This window comes from Microtus ochrogaster, chromosome 7 (assembly GCF_000317375.1).
Source record: "Microtus ochrogaster isolate Prairie Vole_2 chromosome 7, MicOch1.0, whole genome shotgun sequence".
NCBI lineage: Eukaryota > Metazoa > Chordata > Mammalia > Rodentia > Cricetidae > Microtus > Microtus ochrogaster.
In genome coordinates, this window is record NC_022014.1 from 24,457,694 (window position 1) to 24,469,385 (window position 11,692).

General features: G+C 41.9%; 1 protein-coding gene across 2 annotated transcripts in view; it reads left to right on the top strand.

Moving 5' to 3' along the window:
* The first annotated feature begins 4,074 nt into the window (after window positions 1-4,074).
* The window catches only part of Pafah1b1 (platelet activating factor acetylhydrolase 1b regulatory subunit 1), a 51,912-nt gene continuing 44,294 nt past the window's right edge, over window positions 4,075-11,692 (top strand). The window contains exon 1 of one of the 2 annotated variants that reach the window (XM_005349568.3): window positions 4,075-4,382. The gene's annotated coding sequence lies outside the window, so the exon portion shown is untranslated. Of the gene's footprint in view, window positions 4,383-4,762; window positions 5,180-11,692 lie in introns of those variants that run through there. The other variant, XM_013347231.2, reaches the window with a different exon arrangement.

Below are 11,692 nucleotides of genomic sequence, written 5' to 3' on the forward strand. Positions count from 1 at the left end.
AGCAAACATACAGACAGTCAGAACACTGTATACATAATAAATAAATAAATCTTTAAAAAAATAAAAGGTTTGTTTTGTTGTTTTACATAAGTGACTTTTCTTTTGTGTGTTTATGTTCACATGTGGAAGTTTGCTTGCACATATGTATGGAGGGTGACATCTCACCTGATTTTTAGCAGGGTGCTGGGCATCAAACTCAGGTCCTCATGTTTGAGCAGTAAGCACCTTACCTACTGAGCAATCTCTCCCTAGCTCCTCAGAACAAAATTTTAACATTCTTGCTCTTTGTAAACAGACTTTTGTTCTGGTCATATAGAAGACATTTTGTTCTCTCCCCAGTAGCAATATTTTTGGAGTGTTTCTTTCAGTAAGCTTATTTGCAGAATTGTTTAAAGTAACACTAATTTTCCTGCAGCAATTGAAACAAACGTTTCCATTTTAAAAATGTCTGCTGGAAAAAAAAAGATTTGTAATTCAGATGAATGGAGAGTTTGTTAGATTGTACCAAGGAAAACACATGTTATTTTTTTCCCCAAGAAACACTATTCAAAATATCCACTAGTAAATGCTTCCTGGATAGACACAGGTTCTGTATAAGTCCTCATGAATTATGATTGATGGCACAGATGTCATAATTCTCCATTTTCAGTAGACAAGTGTTTATTAAAATGGATATACAGTGTTAGCAACTAACTGAAAAAACCCACAGAACTGTAACACAATTGCTTCATGTCAAGTTAAGCACCTAACAGTTTTCTGTTCAGAAAAATTATAAAGCAGGGAGAAAAGTTTTGTATCTTCCCCAAAGAAGATTTATTGCTTTTTGAAGGATAGCTATAAAAATAAAGTCTGGTTTTAATTTAGTACATAATTATACAGTACAAGTCTTATATCTTTCTAAATATAAAAATTTGTGGTCTCAAGGTCTATAGGAGTTGGGTTACCTATTGGTAGTAAATTGGTGGGTTTTTAAAAATAATTTTAAGTTTCTTTCATGTACATTGGCATGAATGTGTCAGATCCTCTGGAACTGGAGTTACAGGCAGTTATCAGCTGCCATGTGGGTGCTGGGAATTGAACCTGGGTCCTCTGGAAGTGATGGAGGAGGGTCATCTGTCTATGTGTTACTTTCTTTTTTTTTTTTTTTTTTTTTGGTTTTTCGAGACAGGGTTTCTCTGTGGTTTTGGAGCCTGTCCTGGAACTAGCTCTGTAGACCAGGCTGGTCTCGAACTCACAGAGATCCGCCTGCCTCTGCCTCCCGAGTGCTGGGATTAAAGGCGTGTGCCACCACCGCCCGGCTATGTGTTACTTTCATTGGTTAATAAAGAAACTGCCGTGGCCCTTTGATGGGACAGAAAATTAGGTAGGCGGAGTAAACAGAACAGAATGCTGAGAAGAAGGCAATGAGGCAGTCACCAGGATTCTTCAACCGGAGATGGATGGACGTAGGCTAGAATATTTCCCGGTAAGCCACCACCTCATGGTGCTACACAGATTAATAGAAAAGGGTTAAAGCAAGATGTGAGAATTAGCCAATAAGAAGCTGAAACTAATGGGCCAGGTAGTGTTCAAATGAATACAGTTTCTGTGTAATTATTTTGGGTAAAGCTAGCTGTGCAGGAGCTGGGCAGCAGGAAGAGGTCCACAGCTCCTTCTACATGGAAGAGTAGTCTGTGCTTTTAACCACTGAGCCATCTCTCCAGCCCCTTAAATTGGTTTTTTTATAAATGTGTGTCCAAGCTATTTTGCTGACTTTTAGAGCATTCATTTAAAAAAAGAAAAAAAAAACTGATTCACTCAGCTGATTAAATATTAAGCACAATATCAGACAATATTAAATATTTTAAAAGATAAAAATGAAAGCTGGGTAGATTCTTAGAATAAGGGATGCTCTAATTTATTGAATTCTTATTGGCTGGTTTTGGATGTAAGTAAAAGCAGCAAGCCTCCATGCCTCCTTCTGTCCATATTTCTGACTAGAGAATCCTAAAACTGAAACCTTAGACATGATCTTTTTTTTTGTTTGTTTGTTTGTTTTGAGACAGGGTTTCTCTGTGGTTTTGGAGCCTGTCCTGGAACTAGCACTTGTAGACCAGGTTGGCCTCGAACTCACAGAGATTCTCCTGCCTCTGCCTCCTGAGTGCTGGGATTAAAGGCATATACCACCACTTCCCGGCCTAGATCTTCTAACAATTATTTGATTTAGTTTCTTGTGTTGATGAAGGGAAAACCCCAATCTCAGACCTTTGGTTCATTTTTTTTCAAGCACCTGTAGAGATAAAGACAACCCATCCCAATACAAAGAGACGGGCTTTGGTACAGGAAAACAATGGTTACTTGAGTTACCTTTAAGACCTCACCATGGAAGGATGCATTAACACGTGCTATATCTGATTCTCATAAAAGCCTTTGTATAAGTAAGCCTATTCAAGTATTCTTTTCTTTCTCTCTCAGCAAGTTCCCTACTATTGAATGTCTTCCGTCTTTTAAAAATGATAAATTAAAAAAAAAAAAACAAAAACTTTTGAGTAGCCCATCTAGCCCTTGAACTTGTAATGTTCATTCCACATTCATTCCTGGCTGAAATTACAGGCCTGTGCCACCATCCAAGGTCCACTTGCTTGGCATTTATTTTATGAGACAGGGTTTCTCTATGTAGCTTTGTCTGGCCTGGAATTCACTATATAGATCAGGCTGGTCTTGAACTGGAAGAGACTCATCTGCCTCTGCCTCTGCCTCTAGAGTACTGAGGGTAAAAGTGGGTGTCACCAAGTGGGGCTTATTAATTCTTTTATAAGGGTGATGCTGGCCTCACATTTATGGCAGGCCTCCTGCCTCTCTCTCCTCATTGTTAGGGATTAAAAATGTGAGCCACCATAGGCCATTTATTACTATTATCATTATTTTAAACAACGTTTCCAAGGCTGGCTGAGAACTTCTGAGCTCTTCCGATTCTCCTGCCTCCCAAGAAGCTTGGGCAGGGCAATGTGCCACTTTGTTTGGCCACTAGGCTGATTTTATACTGATACTGGGGCCAAAAAGAGAAACGGTAAGTTAGTCAAGGTCACATTTCTAGCCAGCGGTTGACACCAGGATTCCTACCGAGAGGTTACTCTGCATCTTCCCAAGCACAATGTACAGTATTTACCTTCATAAAAGGAAGTCATAAAATCAGTTAAGCCTGAGTCTGTATTTTGGGAGAAAACACAAGTGACTAATGAAATAATCTCATTTAATACTCCTTATAAAGATAATATTCTATATTGAATTATTCAGAGCCCCAAACCTATCCTTTCAAAAATCAAGTGTCTCTTTGTGGAATAAATTGACAACAAATCCCCCAGAGTTGTTATCAATATTTCAATTCATAATTTAATAAAACACAGACATGGCTTGTAGGGATAAGGTTCCAGGTCTTTCTGTGGACGTCAGTTTCCAGAATCTCTGATGTGTTCATATGACTAAGGAAAAGAACAGCTGAATCACCTCTACGGGCGATTCCTTCCAAAAAAAAATCTGTATCAGAAAAGAAGACAAGACAGTACATCTGTCTTTTAACCTCAATAGCTCTTCGTCCCAAGTCCACCAACTTACTCCCGTCCTTTCTGGGGGAATGGGGAATAATCCAATAGAGTCTATATGCAGAAAGGGAGCAGCCTGGCTTGGCACGCGTCAGCAAGGGCCGAGATGCTTGTGCACTAGGGACCCGCGGAACGCCAGGACAGAGCGGTGAGGGCCGAAGCAGAGCCAGAGTTCATGACAGGCCCCAACAGTCAGACAAGAGTCTAGGGCAAAAGAGGCTCTTCCCAAGGGTACAGCGGGCAGACACGCGAGAAAACCCGCGCCCAGGGCGCAACTCGGCCACCGGCCCGGGTACCAGCGACCAGCCGACCCTGCGGAAGGGAGCGCGGCCCAGGCTCGGCCCAGCCCGCGCATGCGCCCCAAGCACCTCCGCGCCCCTCCCTCTTCCTGGCGGGTCTGGGGCGGCGGCAGCGCGGTGACGTCAGGGCGTTGGGGCAGCTCCTGTGACAGACGGAGCTGGAGCGGCGGGGCGGCGGCGGAGTCCGGCGGCCGAGATAGCGAGCGAGGGAGCGAAAGAGCAGCGACCCGAGGGTCCAGGGAACGAGGAGGAGCCGGAGGGGAGTGCTCGGGCGCGAGCGAGAAGACGCGCGAGCGCCGGGCTAGGGCTCGAGCCCCGGAACGGCTGAGGAGCCCGCCCGCGGCCCTCCCCTCCCCCTCCCCGGGACCGGGCCCAGCGCGCCATCCTCCCCCTCCCTCCCTCCCTCCCTCCTTCCTCCCTTCCCTCTCCCTCCCCCTTCCCCGCCGGTGGATGGGAGTGAAGGACGGAAGAGGCCCTGCGGAGGCGGCGGTGCAGCGCTCCGGTAAGGCGGCGACGCTCTGCGCCCTCCCCTCTGTCTCCTCCACCGCGCTCGGGCGGCTGCGGGCCGGGCTGGCGGCCTGACGATGTGGCTGCGCCGGTCCCCTCCCTCCCATTCTCCCCTCCCCCTGCCGCCGCTGCCTCCTCCTTCTTCTTCTCCTCTCCTCGCTCTCAAAATGGCGGCCACGACGGCCGTTGAGTGAGAGGCACCGAGGAGGGGGGCCTGGCCGCGGAGGGCGCTGCCCTGGCTCTGGTCCTCGGGCCCGGGCTGCGGGCTACCCGGGCCGCCGCGGCTTCACCCGAGGCCTCTCGGGCTGCATCGCCCTCCTGCCGCCGTGACTTAGCAAGAAAAGTATTCTTGGGTGGGAAGGGCGTGGGGAGCAGGTCGCTCTCTGATCTTGGGGAAAGGGCCCAGCCCTCCCGGGCCGCGGAAGCGAGCCCCGCAGTCCCCACCCCTCCCCGGTCTGGCGGCTCGCCGTCGGGGCTCCGGTAGCCACTTCCAGGCGTCCGGTTCCCCACCTGTCCTTAGCTTGGGGGTCGACCTAAGGAGGATGGCCTGCCTAGCCCCTGGGCCCCCCGGTGCGGTGGTGGTTCAGCCTCTACATTCAGTAAAGATCTGCAGCCTCCACCCTCCAAATCGAGCAGGATTTTCCTTTTTGCCACTGGCTTCTTGCACGGGAGTTGCCTTTTGAGGTGGCTAACACTGAGCAGCTCCGAGGCCTTCTGCCATTCCCTTCATCCCGTGTCTCCACTCCATTAGGAAACGCTGTGATTATTTATTTACCCTCTCTAGCCTCTCAGGTGAGAAAATGTTTCTTGAGATGGTGGGCTTCTTTTTACTCCCTCCACAAACAGCGAGGAGGAGAGATTTTCACTGCCTTGAGATGAGAGAAAGCAAGGTGCCTGGCTTTATTTGTTATTCTACCTTTTCTTTTTTTTTTCCCAGTGACTTAGCAAGAAACTCCTTGGGAGGAGGGCAGGAAATTTTCCGTTGAGGTTGGATTTGAATCTAATTCCTATCAGTCTTTCGGTTAAGAAATTGGGCTTGAAGAAGACTACCGAATTTGTGGTCTCATTCTCAATGGCCGATGTCATGCCAAGGGTCCTCCCATCCCCCTTTCCTTAAGAGGCAGTTGGGAGAAAATAAAGATACTACTGTTTTTTCCGACCTTTAGTTTTAAGCACACACTCCTTAAGATACCTTTAAAAGAGACAAAACAGCAGAAAGGTCATTTTAGCAATTCTCTTTTATTGGGGAGGTGGGTTGTTTTGTGTCAATTTCTTTTCTGGGGATGGGATCGTGGAGAGACCTTGTTTGGGCCTTCTTACCAGGTAATATTGTCTTCCCTCTTCCTTTTTTCATGGCACTGTTTTCTTAGTACCCCCCTCTGCCCCCCCTCAATAGAGCTTGATTGTGCAGGGTTCAATCCCTTTAATCAAGAATATTTTTAGTTGGCTACAGCAGTAATAATACGTTGAATATACATTAAAAGCTTTAACTTTAAAAATTGGTTTGGTTTTAAGGTTCTAACTAGCTTTATTTCTAATGGATATCTTTCCAGAAATAGTTTTCTGCAAAATAATTGGCAGTTACAAATTGCGGTTTTATTAAAACATAATGTGTATTTAGGGTAATTTATTTTTTCATAGTCTGTTTAAAAGATCATTGTTTGGTTTCAGAGGGAAGAATTCCCTACAATAAATTTTAAAGCTGGTATATATAATTTTAAAAGTCAGAGAAGGGAACCAGCTTTTCACAGAATATTTCTTTCTATGTTGGTTTTGATGGAGCACACCCTGTTTTGATACATCCTCTCACCTCTTTAAAAATGGGTTAATATTTGTGGATGCTGTGAACAGCCATTGAGCCAGGAGGACTGGGTGGAGTAAGGGAGTGACAGCAGAAGCTGTGAAATGCTTGCTTGCCCTTTCATCGTATTTTCTTCATCCTTATGATTTGTAAGGTTATTTGATACTCATTGTAGCTATAACAAAGACATTTCTCTGTTGTAGATCTTAAAAAAACTCAGGTTTTTGACCTTTTTCCCCCCAAAAAAGGTCATTGAATAATTGGAATAAAAGCAGCATCCCTGCTCTAAAACAAGTACTTATTGTGTGTGTGTATAAAAAACATCTACATATATGTCCTGGTTAATGTTTTTAATTTTTCTAACCAAATGAGTGTTAAATTAACTAATGCCTAGACTGTTTGGCAATAAAAGAATGGTATACTGCAAAAAAAATCTAGTTAAGAATACTTGTTTTTAGTTTTTTTAATTTCTTAATAAGCATCAAAGATGAGAATAATGGTTGTTTTGTATCAAGAGCTCTTTATATAGACCTTTCTCTTGTGTTGCCTCTTGCATAGGACTTTATGTGATAAAAGAGCATAGCTCACTTTAGTGTCTTGTGTTTAAATTTGACAAATATAATTTTGATGAACCTTATGTTTGTAACTTTGGATATATTTTTACAATTTTGTTATTTTTAGTTAAAAAGTAGAAAGGCTATTATTGCAGTGGATGAGTCCATGGGATGTTTCACTAGATTGTGTCTGACATATCCCTAGCCCCACTATTTCCAGTTAATGGTGAATCCCCACCCAACTCCTGCCCAGGAGCTTACAGATAATTTGTTGGAAGAGTACAATGTATGTTTGTTTATGTTTCTGGTATGTGTCAGAATCTTGCTTAGTTTGAAGAAATGAGTTTTAAAAATTAATCACAATCCTATACTTAAAAAACTTAAATGAAGTTGGGATGAATTTCTTTTTCATTCATTCATTCATTCATTCATTCATTCATGTGTATTTGTGTGCACCAATTTACTGGGATCACGTCTTTTCTAACACTGTGTAGGTCCTGTGGATGGAATGCAAGTTAGATTAGGTGGCAAACATCTTTATCCACTGAGGATATCCCAGGCAGGCCTTGAATTTGCTGTGAAGCTAGTCCTGTCCTTGAATTTTCATATAGTTATCTTCCACCTCTGCCAATGGTAGGGTTACAGGACACTGTTTACATAGCCTTAACTGGCTTAATACTCTGTCCCTGTTTATCCTTATTGGTCTTCTAACTGCGTCTTTCTGCCTTAGAAGCATTCTGGATGCTGTAAAACAGGTGTATGTGTCACCATACTGTTTTTAGTAGCATTTGGTGGTTTTTTGTTTTGTTTTGTTTTGTTTTGTTTTTTTGGTTTTTCTAGATAGGTTTCTCTATAGCCTTGAATCCTGTCCTGGAACTCGCTGTAGACCAGGCTGGCCTCAAACTCACCCTGCTTCTGCCTCCCAAGTGCTGGGATTAAAGGTGTGTGCCACCACTGCCTGGTTTTAGTATCTATTTTTAAGTTCTTTTATATATAACTTTCTGAATAAAATATCTCTAGCATGAAAAGGATTTGTTTCTGGTAATAGAAAGTCAGTATCTCATAATTATTGGTTTTCTAGTTCAGAACATCCTTGTTGTATTTAGGAAAAGGAAAGTAGCCAGGCAGTGGAGGCTTGCACCTTTAATTCTAGCACTTGGGAGGCAGAGGCAGGGTGATCTGTGGGAGTTCGAGGCCAGCCTAGATTATAAAGCAAGTTCCAGGACAGCAGAGCTACACAGAGAAACCCTCTTTCAGAAAACCAGGGGAAAAAAAAAAGGAAAGGAAAGTAGGGTTGGTGAGTTGGTTTATGGTTTATCACTTGCTGCTAAAGCTTGACAGTATGAACATGGTAGACAGAACCCAGTTTCCACATGGTAGACAGAACCATACTCCCACAATTTCTCCTCTGATTGGTGTATGTACATAATAAAAAAGGAAAATAAATGTTGTTGTCTTGGATTATATACAAAACTATCTGAGTATCTAGGTGTTGATGTTTGTAAATAACTTTATGCCTGTATTTTAAGTTTCTAGGAGAAAAGAGACCTTTCTGTTTACATCTGGTTCATGTTGTCCACAATTATTATCTGAGTGAGCTATAGATATTGTAGACCATGTCATTATTAAGGTAGAACTTTTTTCAGATTTATTTTTTTATTTTTGGTTATGTGTGTGTAGGTAGTTGTGAGTATGTGCAAGTGAGTACAAGTACTTGAGATGTTGAATCCCCTGAAGCTGGGGTTTAAGGTGGTTTTGATCTGTCCATGGGTGCTGGGACTACTTAAACTCTGGTCCTCTGTGAGAGTAGTAAGTACTCTGAACCACTGATGGATCTCTCCAGCCTGTGTGTGTGTTTACATTTTTTATATTTTGTGTGAGTTGTCTGTGGAGGTCTGAAAAGAGCTTTCAGGAGTTGGTTCTCCTTCCACTGTGAGTCCCAAAGATCCAAACTCAGGTTGACAGGCTTGGTGGCAAGCACCTTACCTTCTGAGCCATATTGCCAGTCCCTTGAGATAGAGCTACCTTAGGTCAGGGCCAGCCTGGTCTTTATAATGACTGTTAGGCCAGTCAGGGATACATAGTTAGACCTCCTGCCTCAACCCCCCCCCCCAAGAACAAAAAACAAAGAAATAAAAACAGGCCCAAAGCAAAATATTATACAAAGTGAAAATTCAATTCTAAAATTGTGGTACAGCCACCCCTACTTTTTTTTTTCCTTAAGAAATTGAGGTTAGCTGGCTTCAAATGAAGCTGGTTGTATGGCTGTATCTGTTTTGTGGTCCTAAAATGTGACTGGGGGTAGGTGTGGGGATTGGAACTCAGTCAAGGCTTTCCTATTGGATTTTCTCCACCACTAAGCTACTCCTGAAAAGATTTTTTACTTGCTTCTGACAGAAGTCTGTTCACAGCATTTGGGAAGCAGAAGCAGGTAGATCTCTTTGTTTGAGGCTAGCCTGGTTTACAGCGTGAGTTCCAGGACAGTCAGGGCTATTACACAACACAGAGAAACCTTGTCTCAAAAAATAAGCAAAAAATAATAATAAAAGCCGGGCGATGGTGGCGCACGCCTTTAATCCCAGCACTTGGGAGGCAGAGGCAGGCGGATCTCTGTGAGTTTGAGACCAGCCTGGTCTACAGAGCTAGTTCCAGGACAGGCTCCAAAGCCACAGAGAAACCCTGTCTCGAAAAACCAAAAAAAAAAAAAAATGATAATAATAAAATTAAATTAAAAAGTAAATGAAGTTTCTGTCATGAAAATATTTTATGACCGATAACCTTTTTTTGTTTGTTTGTTTTGGTTTTTCAAGACAGGTTTTTCTCTGTAGCTTTGGAGCCTGACCTGGAGCTCTTTTATCAGGCTGGCCTTCAACTCACGGAGATCCGCCTGTCTCTGCCTACCTAGTGCTGGGATTAAATGTACCTGGCATATATATATATATATATATATATAACACATTACCTGTTTTTATATATTTTGGAAAGAATCATTTTGAAGTAGAAATTCTTTGCCACTGTGTATTGTGCAATACACCCATAACTTTTTTACTTGAAAAGTTTCTCTGTTTAAAATAAAACTAAAGATTTTTTTCCAATGAGAAACTGAAGAGAAAAGCAAATTTGCTTACATTCGGAAAATGCTTAGCTGTAGAATGATGAGTCCTAGGTGTTAAAAGCCGTTTTTGAAAATGTATCTTTCTTTTCTTTGTTTGGAGGTGGGGGTCTCCAAAAGCCCAGGCCTTGAACTCAAAATAACTGAGCCTGGTCTTTAACTTATCATCTTGTAACCTCTCAAGAGAAATGGGTATTTCTTGAAGAAAGATGCTATATCATATTATGTAAACATGATAATTATCTTCTCTGAAGTCTTTTTGGATTTTTCTAACAGTATTACTGGTTTGGTATGACAGTTGGCATAGTCATTTTTCTTTTTTTTTTTTTTTTTTTTTTTTTTTTTTTTTTTTTTTTTTGAGACAGGGTTTCTCTGTGTAGCTTTGGAGCCTGTCATGGAACTTGCTCTGTAGACCAGGCTGGCCTCAAATTCACAGAGATCTGGCTGTCCTTGCTGGGATTAAAGGCGTGCACCCCACTGCCTGGCTGCATAGTCAATTAAATAGAACTGTAGTTAACTTTTATTAATTTTTGTCATTGGCACAGGAGTTACAAATTTTAGTTGATGTTTGTGCTTTATGGCCCAGTCACCATACTACTTACTATTTTGGTTGCTTTTTTTTTTTTTCTTAAAAATTGATGGCTTTTGGTTAAAGCAGGATTAATTTGTCAAGGATCTTCTAAATAGTCTCTCAACTATTCTCATTTAGCTGTGTCATACATTTGTCTAGTTTGTCACTATTGAATTTGGTACCTGTTTCAGCTTATTTTCTCATCTCTTTTGGGTACATGGGTATTTTCATGTATGAGAGAACTAAAATTTCGTGAGTTTTTCTCCTGAAGTCACTTAGGCGGTGCTAGCTTACATGGTCAAATATTTCCTTTCATAGTGATTGACTTCTTTTCAAAAACTTTATAAAATAATTTGATTTTTGAATGTTTATACCATGAAGCAAAAATATTAAGGGCACATAATCAAACATACACAGCAGATGTCACCCATTTAAGAGGTGAACATTTTTACATTCTGAAATTCTCATGAACTCGTTTTAAAAATTACATTCGTTTAGTTGTGGGTGTGGAAGCACATTCCACATTATGAGTTAGAAATCAGAGGACAACTTTTGCTATTTGGGTCCCAAAGGTTAAATTCGGGCCTCCAAACTTACCAGTAAGCAGCTTTATATCCTGAGCCATCCCCTCAAAATCAGAGTCAGTCAGTCAGTCAGTCTGTCTGTCTGTCTGTCTGTCTGTCTGTCTGTGTCTCTCTCTCTCTCTCATTTAAATATAGTCACGTTTTAGGGGTATAATTTGAAGATTTCTCATTTTGACTGGTATTGAGCAAGTGAAGCCTAATGTTTTGCCTCTTTACTTATATTTAAAATAAACCTTAAGGGACTGGAGAGATGGTTCAGTGGTTAAGAAGAGCACTAGCTGCTCTTCCAGGGGTCCAGGATTCAATTCCTAGCACCCACATGGCAGCGCACAACTGTCTGTGTCTCCATTTCCAGAGGATCCGACACCTTCACACAGACATACATGCAAACAAAACACCAATAAACTAAGTAATTTTTGAAAAGAAAAAAATAAGCGTTAAAGAAAACAAAGCTCTAGAGACTGGGAAGTCAAGAAGTATTAAGGTGTCAGGGTTGGTGAGAGAACTCTTTACACTTTTATTTTGCAAAGGCAGCATATAATGAGATAGATCTAGTGTGTAAACTTGGGTCTCTCTTTTCTTTAACCCATCCCCAACCTTTTTATCTTAATTTTTTTTAATTTTTTTTTTTTTCGAGACAGGGTTTCTCTGTGGTTTTGGAGCCTGTCCTGGAACTAGCTCTT